At 43.6% G+C, this 22,698-nt stretch overlaps 1 protein-coding gene across 2 annotated transcripts in view; it reads right to left on the bottom strand.

Moving 5' to 3' along the window:
- Window positions 1–22,698, bottom strand: part of EYA3 (EYA transcriptional coactivator and phosphatase 3) — a 147,253-nt gene that overhangs the window by 115,823 nt on the left and 8,732 nt on the right. For both annotated transcript variants that reach the window (XM_029229429.1, XM_029229430.1), the window contains exons 2-3: window positions 11,687–11,965; window positions 11,125–11,224 (exon numbers count right to left, since the gene is read on the bottom strand). The gene's annotated coding sequence lies outside the window, so the exon portion shown is untranslated. The remainder of the gene's footprint in view (window positions 1–11,124; window positions 11,225–11,686; window positions 11,966–22,698) is intronic.

The following is a 22,698-nucleotide window of genomic DNA, read 5'->3' as shown; positions in this document are numbered from 1 at the left end:
TGTAGTGTCCTTCCTTGTCTCCTGTAACATTCTTTATTTTAAAGTCTATTTTATCTGATATGAGTATTGCTACTCCAGCTTTCTTTTGATTTCCATTTACATGGAATATCTTTTTCCATCCCCTCATTTTCAGTCTGTATGTGTCCCTAGGTCTGAAGTGGGTCTCTTGTAGACAGCGTATATATGGGTCTTGTTTTTGTATCCATTCAGCAAGCCTGTGTCTTTTGGTTGGAGCATTTAATCCATTTACATTTAAGGTAATTATCAATATGTATGTTCCTATGACCAGTTTCTTAATTGTTTTGGGTTTGTTTTTTGTAGGTCCTTTTCTTCTCTTGTGTTTCCCACTTAGAGAAGTTCCTTTAGCATTTGTTGTAGAGCTGGTTTGGTCGTGCTGAATTCTCTTAGCTTTTTCTTGTCTGTAAAGCTTTTGATTTCTCCACTGAAACTGAATGAGATCCTTGCAGGGTAGAGTAATCTTGGTTGTAGGTTCTTCCCTTTCATCACTTTAAGTATATCATGCCTCTCCCTTCTGGCTTGTAAAGTTTCTGCTGAGAAATCAGCTGTTAACCTAATGGGAGTTCCCTTACATGTTATTTGTCATCTTTCCCTTATTGCTTTCAATAATTTTTCTTTGTCTTTAATTTTTTCCCATTTGATTACTGTGTGTCTCAGTGTGTTTCTCTTTGGGTTTATCCTGCCTGGGACTCTCTGTGCTTCCTGGACTTTGGTGGCTATTTCCTTTCCCATGTTAGGGAAGTTTTCGACTATAATCTCTTCAAATATTTTCTTGGGTACTTTCTCCCTCTCTTCTCCTTCTAGGACCTCTATAATGCAAATGTTGTCGTGTTTAATATTGTCCCAGAGGTCTCTTAGGCTGTCTTCATTTCTTTTCATTCTTTTTTCTTTATTCTGTTCCGCAGCAGTGAATTCCACCGTTCTGTCTTTTAGGTCACTTATCCGTTCTTCTGCCTCAGTTATTCTGCTATTGATTCCTTCTAGTGTAGTTTTCATTTCAATTATTGTATTGTTCATCTCTGTTTGTTCTTTAATTCTTCTAGGTCTTTGTTAAACATTTCTTGCATCTTCTTGATCTTTGCCTCCATTCTTTTTCCGAGGTCCTGGATCATCTTCATTATCATTATTCTGAATTCTTTTTCTGGAAGGTTGCCTATCTCCACTTCATTTAGTTGTTTTTCTGGGGTTTTATCTTGTTCCTTCATCTTGTACATAGCCCTCTGCCTTTTCATCTTGTCTATATTTCTGTGAATGTGGTTTTTGTTCCACAGGCTGCAGGACTGTAGTTCTTCTTCCTTCTGCTGTCTTCCCTCTGGTGGTTGAGGCTATCTAAGAGGCTTATGCAAGTTTCCTGATGGGAGGGACTGGTAGTGGGTAGAGCTGGCTATTGCTCTGGTGGGCAGAGCTCAGTAAAACTTAATCTGCTTGTCTGCTGTTGGGTGGGGCTGTGTTCCCTCCCTGTTGGTTGTTTGGCCTGAGGCGACCCAACACTGGATCCTACCCGGGCTCTTTCATGGGGCTAATGGCAGACTCTGGGAGGGCTCATGCCAAGAAGTACTTCCCAGAACTTCTGCTGCCAGTGTCCTTGTCCTCACGGTGAGCCACAGCCACTGCCCACCTCTGCAGGAAACCCTCCAACACTAGCAGATACATCTGGTTCAGTCTCCTATGGGGTCACTGCTCCTTCCTCTAGGTCCTGATGTGCACACTATTTTGTGAACGCCCTCCAAGAGTGGAGTCTCTGTTTCCCCCAGTCCTGTCGAAGCTCTGCAATCAAATCCTGCTAGCCTTTAAAGTCTGATTCTCTAGGAATTCCTCCTCCCATTGCCGGTCCCCCAGGTTGGGAAGCCTGACGTGGGGCTCAGAACCTTCACTCCAGTGGGTAGACTTCTGTGGTATAAGTGTTCTCCAGTCGTGAGTCACCCACCCAGCAGTTACAGGATTTGATTTTATTGCAATTGCTTTCCTCCTACTGTCTCATTGTGGCTTCTCCTTATCTTTGGATGTGTGATATCTTTTTTGGTGAGTTCCAGTGTCTTCCTATTGATGATTGTTCAGCAGTTAGCTGTGATTCCGGTGCTCTCACAAGAGGGAGTGACAGCACGTCCTTCTACTCTGCAATCTTGAACCAAATCTCATTGCTGTCTTTCTATTTATTTATTTATTTGTTTGTTTGTTTGTTTATTTATTTATTTATGGCTGTGTTGGGTCTTCATTGTTGTGCATGGGCTTTCTCTAGTTGCGGTAAGCGGGGGCTACTCTCTCTTGTGGTGTGTGGGCTTCTCATTGTCGTGGCTTCTCTTGTTGTGGAGCATGGGCTCTAGGTGCACAGGCTTCAGTAGTGTGGCACGTGGGCTCGGTAGTTGTGGCTTGCAGGCTCTAGAGTGCAGGCTCAGTAGTTGTGGTACACCAGCTTAGTTGCTCAGTGGCATGTGGGAATCTTCCCAGACCAGGGCTGGAACCCGTGTCCCCTGCATTGGCAGGCGGATTCTTAACCACTGTGCCACCAGGGAAGCCCCCCATTGCTGTCTTTAGAGCAAAGCATTTCCAGTCTCCTGAGTATGTTATCTTTACTTTAACCACAGACATCTTTTCCATACAGTTACTATTATTCATATTTTTCCCCAACAAATCAGTATCATTTGGAAATACCCAAGATCTGTTGCTCTGTAGAGAATAATTCTTGAACAAAACTAGGGTGTTCTAGTACATCTCACCAGACAGGATTAAAATTATGACCCTGGAAATCTACATGAGATATAAATGGAACATTTTCTGCATCTTTACCACAGGCAGCTTTGTATTCATTAATATCACACTTGAAGTGTATTCTGGTTATCTATTGCTATGTAACAAAACTCAGTGGTTTAAAACAACCACTGTATAATATCTCACAAGTTTTGAGTCAGGAATTTGGGCAGTCCTGATTTGGGTGATTCCTTTCTTCCATCTGGAATGAATCAGAGTTCATTGGTAATGTTCTAACTGGCAGCTAGGCTGATCTGGATGGTCCAACACAGTCTTACTCATATGCCTGGCACTTGATGGGAATGACTGAAAGGCTGGGTTTAGCTGTGTAGTCTCAGAGTCTCTCCACATGGTCTGTCCATCAGGGTAGTTGAACTTTTTACATGGCAGAGACAGGTCCTGGAAGCTGCATTTCTTTTAAGGCCAGCCTGGAAACTGACACAGCATCACTTCCATCCACTGGTCAAAACAATCATAAAGCTCATCTAGATTCAAGGAAGGCAACATAGACCCCAGACACTGTCAGAGTAACTTGGACCTCTTGCCACTATTGTTATCTTTCTGATGTTCACCCGAAGAGCTCCTGAGGAGACATTCATTTTGATGTGTATCTACCCATTTATTTAGCAACTAGTTTGTAATATTTTAGGCTCTGAGGACACAGCAGAAAACAAATCAGACAAAAACCTCTGCCTGCATGGAGCTCACATTCCAGTCAATCCATAGTCAGAAATCTAGTGAGTTGACTAGCTTCAGTTGGGGTTAAACATCTATTCCCACTTACTTCTAGTGAGCCTTTTTATATTGCAGAAGTGAGAAGGTTAAAGATGGCATTTCTCAGGCTCCCTTTCAGCTAGGATTCTGTTGGGGTTTTTTCTGTTTTTTTTTTTTTGTTTGTTTGTTTTTATTTCTTGTTTTTTGCGGTACGCGGGCCTCTCACTGTTGTGGCCTCTCCCATTGCGGAGCACAGGCTCCGGACACGCAGGCTCAACGGCCATGGCTCACGGGCCCAGCCGCTCCGTGGCATGTGGGATCTTCTCGGACCGGGGCACGAACCCGTATCCCCTGCATCGGCAGGCGGACTCTCAACCACTGTGCCACCAGGGAAACCCCAGCTAGGATTCTGGATGAAAGCTAGGTATTGCCAGTTAGATGCACTTGGGTAAGATTTACAAGGTGGAAATGAGGAAGAGACCATTTTCCTGCACTTTGGCCATTTCTACTGGCCAATAGGGTCATCACTGGAGACATGGGGTTTCCCTGCAGCAGTCTTTCCATTTCCAGTCTCCAGCTCCATGAGTTGGGAAGGCAGCTGTAGCAACAGTGGCCACCAAAGGAGAGCTACCCAATCCCAGCTTTCCGACCCCTGAATCTTAATTGTAGAGAAGTATGACTATGTTCTTGAAATTAGTGATTTTTGAGTTGACCTCTGATTCTCTCTCCTCCAGATTTTCAATGATTTACAATGATTTTGTAAGCATTCAATTTCCTGAAATTAATTGCTTTCTGCTTTAAACACCTAGAAAGATTTCTGTTGCCTGTGCTGAAAACTGACTGAGAAGGTATGATATTAGAATGAAAATACTCAGTTCCCACCATCTCTGCCTTCTAGGTAGACCCTCTATATTCATCTAATGATTACATTAGAATCCCACACGTGCAAATCGGAGCATCTGATGTTCTTGCCTTTAGCCCCTCCCAGACAGCTCTGCAGCTTTCCAGGCACAGGGTGAACCTAACCAGGCCCCTGGTAGAGAGAAAGCCAAGTGTTAGACCAGAGAGCAAGTCCCGGGAATCACATGAAGCTTGGAAAGTGCCATCGCAGCAACCAAGGGACCCAAGGTACCATCTCAGCATTAGCTCTTGAGAGACAGGACAGCCTAGTTCCTCCCCTGCTCCATGGCAGTGTGCTTTAAAGCTCTGAAGTGGGAATAAGAATACTAGTCCTAATTCACAGAGTTTTGTAAACTATACAGTACTACACAAATATAAGAGGCTACATAGTATCTGGACTGGTTGTTCTTAAAGTATGGAGGTCTCTGAGCCACTATCAGGGAGTAAGTGAAATTAAAAATAATATTAATGCAGCATTTTATTTTTTTACCCTTATTCTCTCAGAAAGTGTGGTGTTTTCCAGAGACTCAGTGATGCCATCATTGTTCTGATGGCTAACTGGAATACATGCTGGTGTATTCTTTATTTTTAAAATTTCTGTTTTAATTTCTAAAAGAGAAAATATTAATAGCTGTAACCCATATAAACAAAAATTCTTTGGGGGTCCTAAATAATTTTTAGGAGTGTTAAGGGATCCTGAAATAAAAACATTTGAGAACCGCTGACTTAGGCCCTTGTGTATACCCATTCTCGTACTATCTGTAATGGCCCCCACTCTAACCATTTCTGGTTGCCTGATTCCCACTCATGGTCATAACCCTGCCATGTCCAGCACTCTTCTACTAGGATGCCTTTCTATTTTGATTAACATACTTGAGACAGTATGTTCTCGCACAGATGTCTAGTAGCATTTGTCTTGGCACAGCCTTGGGACGCCATATAACTGTGACCTGTCTTCATGGGCAACACTAAACCCACAGCCCAGCCCCTTGCTTTACTTTCCTTTCTGGCTGGACTCATCTGGGATACCTGGTTTCTGCCCCTGCTTTCACCCTATTTAATATTAATCTCACCCACTTTGGCCCCCTGTTCCTACTTGTTGTTCCCCTCCTGTTCAAGTGGCCACCTGCTATGGGGATCATTGCCAGCTGCCCACAGCTAAGCTGAGCCATCCCCACCCCTTAGCCCTGTCCAGTTGGATAGCTTGAGCTGGGTCAGACTGAAGCCTCTTGGAAGTTTCCTGCCAACCACATAATGGATTAATACTTGCTTTTAATTTTGACTATAACTTCCACCAAAAATGTTGTTATCTGTGTATTTGTACTCTATAACTAGATTTAAAATTAAAACATAAACTGTTAGCACTGAATATTTCTTGTGGGTAGGATTAAAGAGACTTAATTTCTATGTTGTATGTATCCGTAAAGTTTGCTTTTTTTTTTTTTTTTTTTTTTACTATAGTGAGAATATATAGAGGTTAAGAACAAAGGCTCTGGAAAGAGATTGTGTCCGATCTCCCAGAACTCCCTGGCTATTCCACCGCTGTGTGACACTAGGCAGGTCAAGTACTTTCTCAGTGCCTCATTTTTCTCACCTTTAAAATGGAGATTTTTTTTTTTTTGCAGTACGCGGGCCTCTCACCGCTGCGGCCTCTCCCGTTGCAGAGCACAGGCTCCGGACGCGCAGGCCCAGCGGCCATGGCTCACGGGCCCAGCCGCTCAGCAGCATGTGGGATCCTCCCGGACCAGGGCACGAACCCGTGTCCCCTGCATCGGCAGGCGGACTACCAACCACTGCGCCACCAGGGAAGCCCTAAAAAGGAGATTTTAAAAACCACTTATCGAAGAAGAAGGAGGAGGAGGAGGAGAGGGAAGGAGAGAAGGAGAAGAAAGCCCTTATAGGGTTGTATGAGCATTAAATATATGTAAAGTGCTTAGAATTATGTCAGATATCTATCTATATAAGTGATTAAAAATCAAAATAGAATGGAGAAATAGAAGATACATTATGAAGTTTTCATGAGTTTAGAGATACAGAAAACATTATAATAAACCATAAAGGTCTGATCTTTATCAGGAAACTTGAGAAGATGAGAAACTATTAATCTAAGTGCTTTAGAGAATGCCAACACCGGATTATCCATCCTCCTTTGTTTAGAAAGATAAGGAAGAAGGCTAGTGAATTTTTACATAGGAGTTACTGTAAAATTTAAGACAGATCCAAATGGCTTCCAAATCATGTCATTATAAAAAGACTGTCTAAGTCTTTTAATTAAAAAGACAAAGAGCTTTTCTATAATATTGGAATGTTTGTTTTAATGATTCCAGGAAGTATTTACTTGTAACCCTGAGGCTAATAATTCTTACTATAGAAAACTACATTTTTTTTAGAAAGCTACATTTTAAAAAGAATGTTTGTTGTAGAAAACAGTGGTTATTCATTTAAAGCTGTAAACAATTTTTGTTATAGAAGGTTAATTTTATTCCAGTTTGGTGATAAATTAACCCCCTATGACCTCACTGATCTAGATCTAATTAACTTGACAAGTATAAAAGTCTAGGCAGAGTCTCTTAAATTTGATAATGCATGTAAATACTTTCCTTCATGTGAAAAAGTTATCTTATAAAAGATTAAATATAAAACTCTAACAGATTAACTTTAAAAAGCAATACAAAGAATGAAATTCTGATACATGCTACAACACGGATGAGCTTTGAAAACATTATGTCAACTGAAATAAGTCAAACACAAAGAACAAATACTGTATGATTCCACCTGATGAGGTGCCTAGAATAGGCAAATTCATAGAGACAGAAAGTAGAATAGAGGTTACCAAGGTTACCAGGAGCTGGGGGAAGGGAGAATGGGGACTTATTGTTTATTGGTACAGAGTTTCTCTTTGGGATGATGAAAAAGTTCTGGAAATAGATAGTTGTGATGGCGTACAACCTTGGCAATATACTTAATGTCACTGAATTCTTCACTTAAAAACAGTTAAGATGGCAACTTTTATGTTATGCATATTTTACCATAATAAAAAAATACTATACAAAGAAAAGCAGTTCAAAGGAAACAATGTAATATTTTCTAAAAGACAACTAACCTGGATTAAAACATCAATGACATGAAAAATCCAAAAATGTAGAGGAATTGCTCTAGATTTAAAGAAAATAGAGGGAATTCCCTGGAGGCCCAGTGGTTAGGACTTGTCCCTTTCACTGCTGTGGGCCCAGGTTAAATCCCTGGTCGAGGAATTAAGATTCCACAAGCCACGCGGTGCAGCCAAAAAATAAATAAATAAAAGAGAATAGAGAGACCCTAAAACCAAGTGCAATGAGTGAACTTTAATTCAATCCTGATCTGGAAAAAAATCTATAAAACATATTCTTGTATCAGTTGAGGAAATTTGAACATGAACTTGCAATTAGAAGATATTATAGAATATGTATTAACTTTCTTAGGTGTGGTAGTGAGTATTGCATTTATGTAGACAAGTGTTGTTATCCTCCGGAGATACATGAATTTTTCACTATTTAAAGGCTAAAGGGCCATGATATCTATGGCTTTCAAATAGTTCACAAAATTTTTAAAATGCAGAGAGAAATTAAAGCAAATGTAGCAGGACTTTCCTGGTAGCACAGTGGTTAAGAATCCGCCTGCCAACGCAGGGTACACGGGTTCGATCCCTGGTCCGGGAAGATCCCACATGCCACAGAGCAACTAAGCCTGTGCGCCACAACTACTGAAGCCAGTGCGCCTAGAGCCCGTGCTCCGCAACAAGAGAAGCCACCACAATCAGAAGCCCGCACACCACAATGAAGAGTAGCCCCCACTCTCCACAGCTAGAGAAAGCCTGCGCAGCAACGAAGACCCAACGCAGCCAAAAATAAATAAATAAAAATTAAAAAAAATAAAGCAAATGTAGCAAAACGTTAGTAGTTGTTGAATTTAGAGGAAGGGTAGATGTGTGCTCATTGTTTTATCCTTTCAACTATTGTGCATATTTGAGAATACTAGAAAAATCCAGAACCTTGATATTTCATCACAGGGAGAACAGTATTTGTAGGGAACACTTGCTAGTCGTGCTCACCCAGCACACATACCCCTCTTCCTGTAACAGCACTTCCATTTACCTTCTGGGCATTACCCTCCCCCAGTGTATGCCCACTTATTCTAAATTTCAGTCTAGGTGTCCTCTCCTTCCCTGAACCAAGGGGGTAGGTGCACAGCCCACGTCAGGTCAATCAAGCGTTCCCTTGTAAGAATTTAACCCAGGGTAGATTAACACAAGGCACACCTGATAGTGCCTGGAGGTACTGCTCAGCACTTCCTGCTTCCCAACTCCCTAGAGCTACCCTGTGTGCTTTTTCTGAGGCTTGCCATTTAGCTTTTGCCTCAGTGAGCTAACCCATTCTTTCCAATAAAATATTGTTGTTGTCATGAAGACCAGAATTGGTCACTGACTTTGACTAGTGAACCATTTTAACACCAATCCAATGTTTTTTTTTTTTACAAAAAACAAACACACAAAAAGCAAACAAAAACAAAAAAACACCTACAGAAGAAAGAACACCTACAAAGAAAATGCCTAGCATGAAAAATCTATTGCTTTTATAGGAGGGTTAAAATCTTCCAGGCCGGAGACAAATTACAATTGTGAAGTGAGCTGTGAACCATAAAAACAATTTAAAAATTCAGAGTTTGAACAAGTGAAAGGTGAGAGACATATTAAATTTACTCCTTCCCTGGAATGCAGTCTCACTTTACTACCAAAGTAGGCAATGGGAGTGAAAGCAAGCTGAAAGCAGAAAAAGCTTCACCGCTTCAGCAGAGGATGGAATCTCGCGATAATATGGCTGCCGTTTACCAAGAGCACACCGCCCTAGGCGCCGAGTTAGTCCTTCATATCCGTCACCTCACTGAATTCTCCCAACGGCAAATTTATTATCTATTATTTGGTTGTATATACTCTGATTATCTGTACTACAGAAACCTGGGGCTCAAGATTGTTAAATCTCTAAGTCGTAGACCTAGAAGGAGGAGGGGCAGGATCCAAACTCAGACGTTTGACTACAGCACTGGGGCCGTAGCACCTGGAGGGCGAGCGAGCTCCAGCTTCCTGGTCCAGCCTCAGATCAGCATCCCAGCGGCCTAAGCCCCTCCCTTTCAAGTTCCTGAGCCAATCCAGAGAGCGGTCAATAGATGCTGAGAGACTCTGCTTCTCTCCACCCACTCTGGACCCAAGAGCCTCCTTTGCAGACACCTTCCACAGCACCCAGTTCCTGGCTCTCAAGGGTCTCCTGAGTCACCTCTGCTACCCGCAAGAACTGGGTCCGGGAGAGCCGTAGCCACTTCTGTGCCACACACTCCCAAGTTATGGCACCTGCTAACCCCCGCTTCGCCGTGTTAACTTCATCGACAGAAAGTAGATTTCTCCCGCTCCCATTCGCCTTGACCTAGTAAAGCCTAAAGGATATAAGCATGGCTTTTGGAGCCAGATACACCTAGGTTCAAGTCCCTGCATCACCACTGCCTGCCCGTGAGTAAGTTTCTTCATCTTCAGGCTCCCAACCTAAAATTAGGAATGATAACCCTACCTTTATAGCAGGCTTGTTGTGAGGATAAGATGCACTAACCTATAGAAAGCATCAAGCACAGTGCATGGCACTTTGTAAGCACTTGATAAACAACAGTTCTTATTTTCTTACTTTCATTGTTATCCCCACACTGTAGTCTGTCCAGCCTTTCAACCCCGATTTTGTACTTTGGGGTCTAGATCTCCTGCCTTCTCTTGTCAATTTTTTTTTTTTTTCTCTCTCTAGAAGTGAATCCAAACCCTGGGAGGGTTCCCAGTTCACTGGTGGGTCTTCTTCATTTAGACAGATCTTCCAGAAACAAGAATTTAGCTTGCCTGACGTTTTCATTTATAAAACTTATTTCCAGGTAAAGTTTTGCTGCAATGCCCACCAGTTTTCATCGAGAACTTGAATGTAGGTGATTATGCCCCTGGGAGCACCAGTAAAAGATGGAGAGGTCACGAGGTGGGGCTGGAGCCTGGGCCTCAAGTCAGCTGGGCCTGACCCTGCTCTTGCTGGCTGTGAGGCGTGCATACTACGTCTCAACTCCGAACCTTAATTTCCTCAGCTATAACATGAAGAGTCTGGCTCTTAACCTGTAGGGATGTAGTGAGGAATCCACGAGATAGCAACTGGAAAGCCCATGTGCCTGGCACAGAGTAGGCAAGGGTAATGTCAGTTTCCTTCCCCCTAGCAGACCATCACTGTCTTGAAGTACTACCATTAGCATCCTAAAAGAGAGGTCCCACCCCTAAGGAAGCAAGGCTTCCCCTCTCCTATTGCATTTTCTACCCTTTCCCTAGTCACTCCTTTTGCTTCTCTGAACCTTAGTCATTCTGCAGTTGGGGGTGGGGCAACACAGGAAAGAGAGGCGGTTCCTGGGACTCAGCCAGCCGCAAAGTGGCCCTGCTCAGATGCCATCTGGTCAGGAGCCAGACTTGCTGCTTAGAAAAGCACATACATTCTGGGCACTACTACCTAAGGGAAAACTCTGAGACACTTTAAAAACAGCAGTAAAGATGATTAAAGAGTTAGAGAAAAGGGCCTGTGAAGAAAGTCTATAGAACCTAGATTGTTTAGGTTAAGGAAGTGAAGGCAGGAGGGGAAGCCTGGGCTTCTGAGAAACAAGTTTCCGAAGAGACGAAGCCAAACAAAATAAAATACGTACAGTGGTAGGTCAATGTTGTAGATTGGGAGGGGTGAGTGGTGGGTGACAGTGGAAGGGTCTTGGCGGGTCCACTGAGGCATGACCTGAAGTCGGGGGATTTCTGTAAGAAAAAGAATGCAAAATTATTACCACAAAATTGCTAGGGCCCTTCCTGGGCTTTGAATGGTATATGCTGGTGAGGGACCCTGAAGCTCTGTTGATTTCACCTCTAATCAAGTAAATTTACTTCCAATCGATGGTGTGACAAGTGAGCTGGTAACAGATCTGAGAAACGGTCACAAAGCTTGATTGTTCTGCAAACTCTGCCTGGCAATGCCTTCTTCTCCTAACTAATGCCTTTTTAGCCTGCAAAACGCAATGCCAGCCTGCTCTCCTCTCAGACATCTTACCAGATGCAGCCCTTCCCTGCCACAGTGGTTCAGTGCCTCACCTTCACGTGTGCACCTGTCGTCTGTCACACACTGCGCTTATATTGACCACTCCACCTGTGCATTAGTTATCTAATGCTCCATAACACATTTCTCTAAAATGTAATGGCTTAGAACCATAGGCATTATCTCACCATTTCTGTGGATCAGGCGTCCGGGCATGGTTTGTCTTAAGGCTCAGCTGGAAGAGATCGGCTTCCCAGCTCACATGATTGTTGGCAGGATTCAGTTCCTCATAGGCTGTTGGACTGAGGCCTCAATTCCTCAAGAGCTGCTGGCCGGAGGCCTCCCTCAGTTCCTTGCCATGTAGACCTCTCCATCAAGCAAGCATGGCAGCTGGCTTCATCAGAGTGAGCAGATGAGAGGGCAAGAGACAGAGTGGCAGCAAAGTGGCAGTCACAGTCCTTTGTAACCTAATCACAGAGGTGACATCCTATCACTTTGGTCATATTCCATTCATTAGAAACAACTCACTAGGTCCAGCTCACACTCACATGTAGGGAATTACACAAAGTCATAAATACCAGCAGGTGGGGGTCATTTGGAACCTTGTCCGAAGCTGCCTACTACAAATGTCACTCCCGCTCCATCTTGTCACTGCCTGTTGTCCTGCCTGTCCCTGCCAGTCCATTATGAGTGCTTTGAAGACAGGAACCACAATTTACTCACATCTTAGTGCTCCTTAGTGACTAGCACAGGCCTCTGGGGCTTGTTAAGTGAATGGATAATGAATAAATGAATGACTGGTTATTCCCTGTAGCAGAAATGGAACCAAAGGCAAGTGTATCATTTTAATTAAGAGAGTGTGCTATTTATTACCTTTTCACCCAGTCACTGCATTTCTAGAAAATTAAGGAAATAATCAGGAAAGTAATTACAAGGATATATTTAGAAGTTTGTAAGTTAGTTGCAAGGATGGTCTATAGAATTGTTTATAACAGCAAACATCCCCCTCAAAAACAAAAACAACTAACCTGTAAACTACCTGAATGTCCAATAATAAAGGATTGATTAAATGCATTGTGTTACAGTCCTACAATGGATATTCTGAAGTCATTAAAGTGAAAAATATTGAACAGTAGTAAATGACAGGGAAAGATGTACATATATAGAGATGTAGGTATATATAATATTGTACATTATTTTAATATTGTATAATGCACATTATTTATTGTACATCTAGAAAGCAGGTTACAAAGCAGTGTATGTATTTCACATTTTTACAAAGTAAATATACACATAGAAAAAGTCTGGAAGGATTTAATCAGTTTTGAATGGCCATGAGGTTCAGATAAACTGATTTTAAATTGCTTAAACAAACAGGTATGTGTTTCTTTTTTTGTTTGTTTTTTTCACATAACAAGATGTCTGAAAGTAGGCAGCCTCTGGCCTTGGTTCTCTCTGGCTCAGTATCACCACAGTTCTTTAGGCCTTCCCCTCAAGCTTGCCACCTCATGGTCATAAGATGGCTGCCCTAGCTCCAGGAATCACATACACATTCAAAGAAGGAAGAACAGCTAAGGGGAAGCTCCCGTCATGGCTAACTCTTTACTAGGAAAGCAAAAGGTTCTCCAGAAGTCCCCCACTATACTTCCCTAACTCTCTCATTGGCTGAGTGACATGGACATTCCCAGCTACAAGGGAGGCTGGGGACACTAGAGACAGAAATTTCATGATTGGCTTCAAAAGTCATGATGTATACCCTACTTACACAACTACCTAAACAAACTTGAAGGTCTGTTAGCAAAGAAGGGAGCAGGGACATTGGGTAGGCAACTAGATCTTGCCCCCTTTAGATAGGACATGCTGTCCGCTTTGTCACTGTCACCGTCACCTCACTCCTTCTAGCCTTACACCTGGATTGCGCTACTCAGTTAATCACCTGCTAGTCCCTGAGGGCATCTGAGCTTCCAACACTTGAATATGAAGCTCAAGGTTAGGGGCTTCCCTGGTGGCGCAGTGGTTGAGAATCTGCCTGCCAATGCAGGGGACACAGGTTCGAGCCCTGGTCTGGGAAGATCCCACATGCCGTGGAGCAACTAGGCCCGTGAGCCACAACTACTGAGCCTGCGCATCTGGAGCCTGTGCTCCACAGCAAGAGAGGCCGCGATAGTGAGAGGCCCGCGCACCGTGATGAGGAGTGGCCCCGCTTGCCGCAACTAGGGAAAGCCCTCGCACAGAAATGAAGAGACAACACAGCCATAACTAACTAACTAAATAAATTTAAATCATATGGGCTTCTAAGAAGACCTCTGCTTAAAAAAAAAAAACCAAAAAAACCTCAAGATTAGAAAATGTGAAAGAATTGCTAGCTGTCCTTCATTATTCATAATTTCCTTCTTTCTTCTGGTAACAAAGCAACCTTCACCCCAAGAACTAGCAGGGCATATGGCTGCCCAGCTCAAGATCATATCTTCCAGCCTCCCTTGCGGCTAGCCTCCCTTCCAGCCTCCCTTGCGGCTAGCTGGGTGTGACCATGCAAGTGCTCACCATTGGAAAGTGACTAGAATTGATATGAGCATCACTTCTTCTACATCATATCCTAAAAGGAAATGTTAGCCATCTATGCCCTCTTTTCCCCCTTTCCCACAGGCTGGGAATGTAGATGTACTGGTGGAGAGCTTGCTTCAACAATGTTCTAGGAGAGGGCAGAGCAACAAGATAGAGGGAACCCGTGTCCTTAAAATGACCACGTGGGGCAGAGCCACTTACTCACCACTGGACTCATGCTGACCCACTCATAGGCTTAAAGAGATAAAACAACAACAACAACAGCTATTAAACAAGATATGTATTTTTAGAGTATCCTGTATTTTTTTATCTCTTTATTAAAACAGCTATTCCGTTCCCCAACTAATATAGAAAACAAACCACATTATACTAATGTTTGTCGTTAATAGTTGAAAAGGGGGTTGGAGCTAAGCTGAAAAAAGAGAAGAGTCAAATAAGTGCTGGAATAGGAGAAGGTGTTTTTGTAAAGAGGTCTTGGAAAATACAAAGGCCTTCATTAGCGGAGGAGGCACCTGAACTATTAACAGGCAGGACATTCACAGAGCTTGGTCAGAAGCCCTGCTGGGCTCTGCTTTGACCTAGAATGGAATTAATATGGTAGGGGCTGAATCTAAATAAAGACCAGGGTGAACCTGAACAGTGCAGCCTGAATGGCACAAAGACCCATCGTTCAAGAAGGGTCTGTGCAGCTATGAATTAGGTGAGAGGGCCATCAGTCAGGGCCTTTAGGTTGGAAGCAACAGAAGGCAACTGTGACTCTCTCAAATAAAACAAAACCAAAAAGGAATTTATTAGAAGGACACGGAGGAGGTCAAAGAATCTAAAGAAGACCTTGAGAGCCAAGTTCCAGGAAAGAACAAGATCCAGGTAAGCTCTGGGAATCCCACTGGCAGAAACTTCTAATTTCCCAGCATTAGAAGGCAGAATCACCTGGAGGGCTTGTTAAAACAGAGGTTTCTGGGGCCTACCCCCAGAATTTCTGATTCAGCTGATGAACGGTGGGACCCTGGAATCCGTATTTCTAACATTTTCCCAGACGCTGATGCTGGTGGGCCAGGGGCCGCATATGAGAACCATTTTTCTAGGTAAACACATCAAATGATTCAGCACCGACTGCCTTCCATCTCCGTGTCCCCACTCAAGATTCCAAAGTCCTGAGAAAGTCTAGTTGACTCAGAGTTGAGTCACTCCTGTGGTCAGAGGGATAGAGTCCTGTGACTGGCAGCCCTTTGAGTCTCACATGGGTTGGGGGCAGTGGGGGGCTGGGAGGGAAGTTCCCCAAAGGAAGGCTTGCTGGTCAGACAACAATAGAAGACGGCCAAGCTGAATGCACAGCTCTCAACATCTGGAGCAAGATCTGCTGCGGCAACTTCTCTCAGCACAGACAGTTCCGGAGGAGAAAACTTTTTAAAAAGAAAAGAAAGAAGGGAAGGAAAATGTGGACTCTTGGACAGTTATCTTTATTCAAACTTCATTCTCTTTTCCAGCCCAAGATAGGAGACTCCTGCCCCCTAGAGGCCAGAAATCAATTCCACAGCCGTCTTGGTGACTTAGAGAAGCCCCGAGGAGGCAGTGGACTTTGCACTGGGGACAATTTTGACCAGATAGGCCACTGCCCAGGACAACGTGTCATCATGCATGCTGTAGCTTTTCTCAGCTGCAGAGAAACTGACACCAACAGATATTTCCTTAAAAAGCCTAAACATATTTTTGCATTATATTTTATATGCTCACAATGAATTTTTTCCTTCAGAAAAACTTAGAGAAAAAAAAAATTTGTTAACCTAAGTAACCAAGCCTATACTTCTGTAAGTCTGTATTGCTGTCTATCAAATTTTCTTAAAATGAAGCTCACCTGAGCTTATAAACCAATATGATATGATGATTTAACATAGCAACATGGAGTGTGTTAAAAACATCATGTTTGTATTTACACAGCAATCAATGTCATATGCCATATTAACGGGGTAAAGGACAAAAATACATGATTATCTCAATAGATGCATAAAAAACATTTGACAAAATCTCATACTCTTTCATGATAAAAACACTCAACAGACTAGGAAGAGAAGGGATCTTTCTCAACCTGATAAATGTCACCTACAAAAACCCCACAGATAACACCATACTTAATAGTGAAAAACTGAATATTTTCCCTTAAGATCAGTTGTAAAGATTACTGGTTGCCAGGGGCTGGGGGAGGGGGAAACAGGAATTTACTAATGGGTACAGGGTTTCTTTTTGGGGTGATAAAATGTTCTGAAATTAGATAGTAACAATGGTTGCACAACCTTGTGAATGAATGTACTAAAAACCACTGAATTATTCACTTTAAAATGGTAAGTTTTGTGATATGTGAATTATATCTCAAATAAAATTGTTATTAAAAATATATATTTACATGGGGGCAACTATTGATTGTGTAGCTAGAAGTGGGGAGAAATCCCATGATCCCTGGAAGCTTGTTTGGGACAGAAGGAGAATTATTTGTTATAATATTCTCTTTAACTTCCCAAAAACTGGTTACAAGGGAGCCCAGTTGAAGAATTTAGTTTTGTTAAAGAAAAAAAAAAAACAAACCCTATAATTGTCAGGTATACTTGCTCCTTTGTTTCAGGGCACTTTAGTGTTCCCTGGGTCAGTTTCAGCCTGAGGTTTAGCCTAGGGTCTAGAACAGAGAAGAAAATACTTCACCTTATAGAGTAAGAAGTTTTAGAACAGACTGCTGGAGACTAGAATGGAGCTGGAGGCTGGAGGAGATGGTAGCAAGCTGACTCCCAAGGAGGGATAGAGCCCGAAAGAAATTCCTCTTGGCAGTAATGGCCCATGAACTTTTAGGACAGTGATGTCTTATAGATAACTCTAAGTGGGTGCCTCTACTGTGCTGAAATTCTCCCTGTGTGTCACTAAAGCCTCAGTAGAACCTGCTAAATGTTAGGAATACTTGGAGAAATGAAGGAATCAACAGCTTGTCCAGAAGGGGCTGAGAAAGCCTGCCAGAAAAAGAAATAGCACCAAAGGAAAAAGAGTAACAATGAGAAACAAATTATTTCTTGGGCTAGCCTGGGGCATGCGGCTCCAAATCCACTCAATCCCTTGGCTAAAATCACAGGAATTACGGGGAGAGGCCTGGAGACCAAGTTAAGGATGGTTTTGGCTACATGTAAGAAAAAACCCAATTCATGATCACTTAACCAATAAGGAAATGTTATTGTTTCACAGAATGAGAAATCCTAGATTAGATTGGCTTCAGGGCTGGTTAATTCAGTAGTTTAATGATGTCATCAAGGGCCCAAAGTTCTTTGCCTCTTGCTGCTCTGCTATCCACAGCTGTTGGCTTATCTTCAGGCCATCATAGATCCAGCTACCCTGATTGCATATTAAAGTGAATCCATGTATTGATTAGAACGCTTTTGATTACAAACATCAGAAATCCAACCTAGATGAGCTTAAGGAAAATAGGAATCCAAGGGGACTTCAGGCATATCTGAATCCAGGAGGGCATCAGAACTTTCTTTCTTTCCATCGTTCAGGCTTATTTGACTCTGCTTGGCGCCACTCTCAGACAGGAGATGGCTGCTGGCATGCCAAACCTTCAATGCCGTGTATCTCACGCTGAGCGTGAGAGACAGAGACAGAGAGACCTTTTTTCTAATGTCCATTTGACAGATTTCATGAAGGGATTCTGATTAAGTCACCGGCCCATCCCTATCCCTGGATCAATCACTAGAGACACAGGACAAAAACCTTGGATTGGCCAGCCTTGGGTCTTCTGCCCACCCCTGGGACTTAGAGTCAGAACCACCCAAGCCACAAGGACTGAGCTGCATTTGGGGGAGGAGGAATGCTTCTCCATTGGAAGACAGTCTGAGCAATGAAAGTGTGTCTGCCATTTGCCAGAAGGCTGTCAGACATGAGTACGTGGGATTCCAATGCGAACTAAGGTTTAATAGGCACCCTCCAAGAAACCAGAAGGGAAGGGTGAAAGGAGCTGGAAATTTTGGGGGGCCTACCATGTGCTTTCCCAAGGTCGCAGAGCTAGGACATGGCGGAGCCTGGATTTAAATCCATGCCTTTTTAGTTCCAAAATCCATGCACTTAGCACTGGGGGGACTGAGCAAAGGCAGAGGGGCCACGACAGAGAAGAGCTGTGCTGTTGAGACAGAGAAAGCTGTCCAGCAGACACCATGGCGGAGCACTTAGCCCAGCCTGGATATGAATCAGGGAAGTCTTTCTGGAGGAGGAGATATTTGAACCGAGGCTTAAAGGACAGTAGGTGTTTGTCAAAGGAATAAAGGAGAGAAGCAAGAAAAGAGGTTGTCTGGCTAGGCTGGGGAGGTCACAGAGGCCAGAGTTTCGGCTTTGGACACTGTCTCCATGGGATAGGGGCTTTCTTATCCTGTCTCCTCCCAGCTCTGCCCCCATACCATCACACCACAACAAGCCATCCTTGTTCTGACAAACATAGTTATTCAAGTGGGGATTTCCAGAGATATTCTCATAGTGGTTGGGACAGTGGTCTGTGTTCTGCCATCTACATCCTGTGTGACGATTACCTAGTCATTTCCCCTCTTTGGGATAGAACTACCTTATCCACAGAGTTGTAGCAGGCAAATTGACTGTGGTGATGGTTGTACATATCTGTGACTATACTAGAAACCACTGAATTATACACTTTAAATAGGTGAATGTGAATTCTATCTCAATAAAGCTGGGAGTTTTTTTTTAATTGTAGTGGGCACGGTGATGGGGGAAGTTTGGCCTAAGGGCTGCAGAGCTGTTGCAATCAAGGCTTTGTTACTTTATAGCCAGGTGGCTTTATGTACATTTTTCTTTTTACTTTATCTCTCGGAACCTCATTTTCCTCATTGTAAGAGGGGAATTATGTCTTTATCTTATTTAGGTGGTGAAGGAACAGATGCAGTCGGGGGCTGGAATGCTTAGAATTCTGGCTCCATCACTGACAATCTCTCTGTGCCAGCACATCCTCATCTATTTAATGGAGATAATAGTACCTTATTTATTGCATTGTTGGGGAGATTGTACACTTTGATACCTAGAGTTGATACCTATAAAGTTCTTAGACCTATGTCTGGCATGTGGTTCAATAGTTCATAAAAATTGTAGCTAGTTTATTATCTCTATTTCATATCCTGGATTCTACTTGGGATCTTCTAGACAAGGTTTAATTACCCACCCAAACCTAGTACTGGACTCCCTGAGGACTGGGGATTCCCCATACCTGAGCCTTTTCCTAAAGGTAGTACACAATTCTGAGGGTGGTCTGCCAGTCCATGTTCCTCTTTTCTAAAAATGCCTTTCCCATAGAAGTGGGCTTCAGCAGTCCCCAGCCATAACTGAATGAATAGGGGTGGATCCCCTCATCCAAGCTGGACCAGTCAACTTCTCTCTTCCAGATATTTGGACTCTGGGATGTGTTAGCGGGTGATGCTGAAGCTGAGAGGTGACATTGGCTGGACAGCCATTTTGCACCATGTGAATGGGAATGGCAAGAACTCAGAGAGAGAACCATGGAAGACTCACAAAGAGTGACAAGAAACCTCAGAGGGAGAAGGAGAGAATGGTTCTGCCAGGAATCCTGGTGCATTTCCATTCAGTCAATCAACAAATTTATTGAGCACCTACTATGTGCCATGCCCAGGGATATAGCAGTGAACAAGAGGACAAATTCCTGCCTTCAGGTACAATGGGACACCGCTGAAAGGTTTTGTACAGGGGAACAACACAATCTTATTACATTTTTAAAAGATCGCTCTGGCTGTTGTGTGAGGGGGACAAAGGAAGGGGGGGGGGGGGGGGGGGACAAAGGAAGAAGCAGAGAGAATGTCACAACCATCCAGGCAAGAGCTGAAGATGGCTAGGCTAGGGTGGTGTGGAGGGAGTGGTGAGCAAAAGTGGGAGTCTGGTTCTATTTAGAAGTTTCCAGTTCCTGGTTCTAGTTCCTCATGAGACCTGTCTACCTCCTGCCCCCAAGTGTTCATCTAGATTTCCCCCTTCCTTCCTCCCCCATGATGTTTTTCTTGCTTTGGCTAGTGGTGACAAGGATTCTGTTATTTGCAACTGAACCATTCCTGACTAAGACACCTTGGCTCTTCAGGCTGGTCTAATTCACCACTGTCTAGAACATGACCAGTTTCATTTTCCCTGTGTTAAGGAAAGTGTTTTCTCTTATGAGTAACCCACATAGGAATTAACAACCTCCTGAAGGAAACTTTTCTTCCAGAGAACTTTCAAAGGAAGCAAAGATTTATTTTATGATGTGAGAAAAATGCTTGTATCATATGCCGCCTCCAGTTATGCCCACATCAGATAAGGGGACAGTATAATAGTAACAGCTGCTAAAATATGGAGCTGATTATACTCCAGGCCTTGTCCTGAAAGCTTTATACGTATTGGACTTCCCTGGTGGTGCAGTGGTTAAGAATACGCCTGCCAATGCACAGGACACGGGTTCGAGCCCTGGTCAAGGAAGATCCCACATACCGCGGAGCAACTAAGCCCGTGAGCCACAACTACTGAGCCTGCGTGCCACAACTACTGAAGCCAGCATGCCTAGAGCCCGTGCTCCGCGACAAGAGAAGCCACCGCAATGAGAAGCCTGAGTACCGCAATGAAGAGTAGCTCCCGCTCAACACAACTAGAGAAAAGCCCGCACCCAGCAGCGAAGACCCAATGCAGCCATAAATAAATAAATAAATAAATAAATAATATTTTTAAAAATAATTATTATTTTTTAAAAAAGCTTTGTACATATTAACTCATTTAAGCCTCAGAGCAACCCTGTATAAGGTAGGCTGTCATTGTTCTTATTTTACAAATCTATCATTGCTCCCATTGTACAGATGGGAAAACTGAGGCACAGAAGGTTCAGTAAGTGTCTAAGATCACAAAACTAGTAAGTGATAGATCTGTGATTCAACCCAGGCATTCGAGTTCCATGCCCTTAGTCAGTGTTTCTCAACTAGGAGCACTGATGGCTTTTTAGGTGGGATGGTTCTTTGCTGTACAGAACTGTCCATCTCACTCTTGTGGTTAGTTTAGTGTCCCTGGCTTTGTATACATGAACTCAGTTTAATCCTCTTGATGACCCTATGAGGTAGGTATTGTTATTCTCATCCCCATCCTACAGAAAACTGAAACCCAGGGAGGTTCGTAGCTTACCCTGAGTTACCCAGCTCATAACAGGGGAAGCCAGCATTTGAACCCAAGCAGTCTGACTCCAGGTCCTGTGCTTTTAACCATCCTGCTATCCTGCCTCACTAAGAGTTAACAGACTAGACTAGGTATGGGGTGCCCTGGCCAGATAGGACCTTTAAGTAGAGTCCAGCAGGCCTTTCAGAGTGGGCTTGGCAGCTCAAAGGAGCCACTCCAGGCTGGAAAGGCAAAGACTGGCAGGAACCAGTGACCCTTTCCTCATGCAGGACTGGCCAGCAGGTAAAGGGGAAAGTAGTATGATTAGAAAAAGTCTAACCTGTAAAGGACACAGCCTGGGAACGGGATAATCAAGGAGTCAGTATCAGGAATCCACAGCAGAGTGAGGCCAAAGGAATGTCAGGAACGCTGGACTGCTGGGTGAGTGCCTTGTCTTCCCCCACTTGTTTTTTCTTCAGCTCCTCCACCTGCAGCTGGTCCTTCCCTTAAAGGTATAAAGTTGCCAGGGACATCCTGGGCACTCCTTTGCCTGTAACTCTGTACTTTCAGACTCCCAGATATGCTCACACATGGCTCATGGCAGGGCTAATTAGTACCATTTTGGATAAAGCCACTGGTGGCTAATACCAAGAATCAAATCTTCTGGCTCTATAATCCCACTCCAAAAATAACTTGACAAAAACCGAAAGCCAGGGGCCTGGAGATATTGGTGGCTGCCATCCCTGTCCTTGTACCTTTAAGCCAACTGCACATCACAAGCTACAGAGTCTGAAAAGCAAAATTGTGAAAAGCAGGACACCACCCAGGACACCCAGTGTCCATTGCTCAGGACACCGCCTCACTTTGTTTTGTTTGTTTGTTGTTTGTTTTTGCGGTACGCAGGCTGCTCTGGACTCGCAGGCTCAGCAGCCATGGTTCACGGGCCTAGCCGCTCCGTGGCATGTGAGAACTTCCCGGACCGGGGCACGAACCCATGTCCCCTGCATCGGCAGGCGGACTCTCAACCACTGCGCCACCAGGGAAGCCCATTTTGGATTCAACCTTCTCCTCTTTAATTGAAGTTCAGCTCTGGGGCCTGGCCCTGACCCTTAACTCTGACTTCCATTTTCTGCCCTTTGAACTTGTGGGGGATTTTAACTCAGACTCTCTGCTCTGGTTCCTCTTATTCCTGCCCGCTTCAGGAGGAATGCCCCATCCAAGCTCAGATCTTTAGGACCTATGCCTTGGTGAGCAATCACTTGTTTGCAAGTAGAAGAAACCCACTCAAACTAAAAAGGAAGAACATATTATGAGAGCCCAGAGGTCTTACAGAACCCAAGGTCATAACTGCAGTCATGTAATAGGATGTTGAAACGGGGCCTTTCCCCGCATCTGTTTCTACAGAGATGCTGGTACATGGATATCATATCCCAAAGTGAGTGTGAGGCTACCTCCTACATAGAAGTTACAGAGGAAAAGTATA

This window comes from Monodon monoceros, unplaced genomic scaffold, assembly GCF_005190385.1.
Source record: "Monodon monoceros isolate NGI ecotype Baffin Bay Population unplaced genomic scaffold, NGI_Narwhal_1 Super_Scaffold_18, whole genome shotgun sequence".
Taxonomy (NCBI): domain Eukaryota; kingdom Metazoa; phylum Chordata; class Mammalia; order Artiodactyla; family Monodontidae; genus Monodon; species Monodon monoceros.
This window is presented reverse-complemented; position numbering and strand designations above follow the sequence as displayed.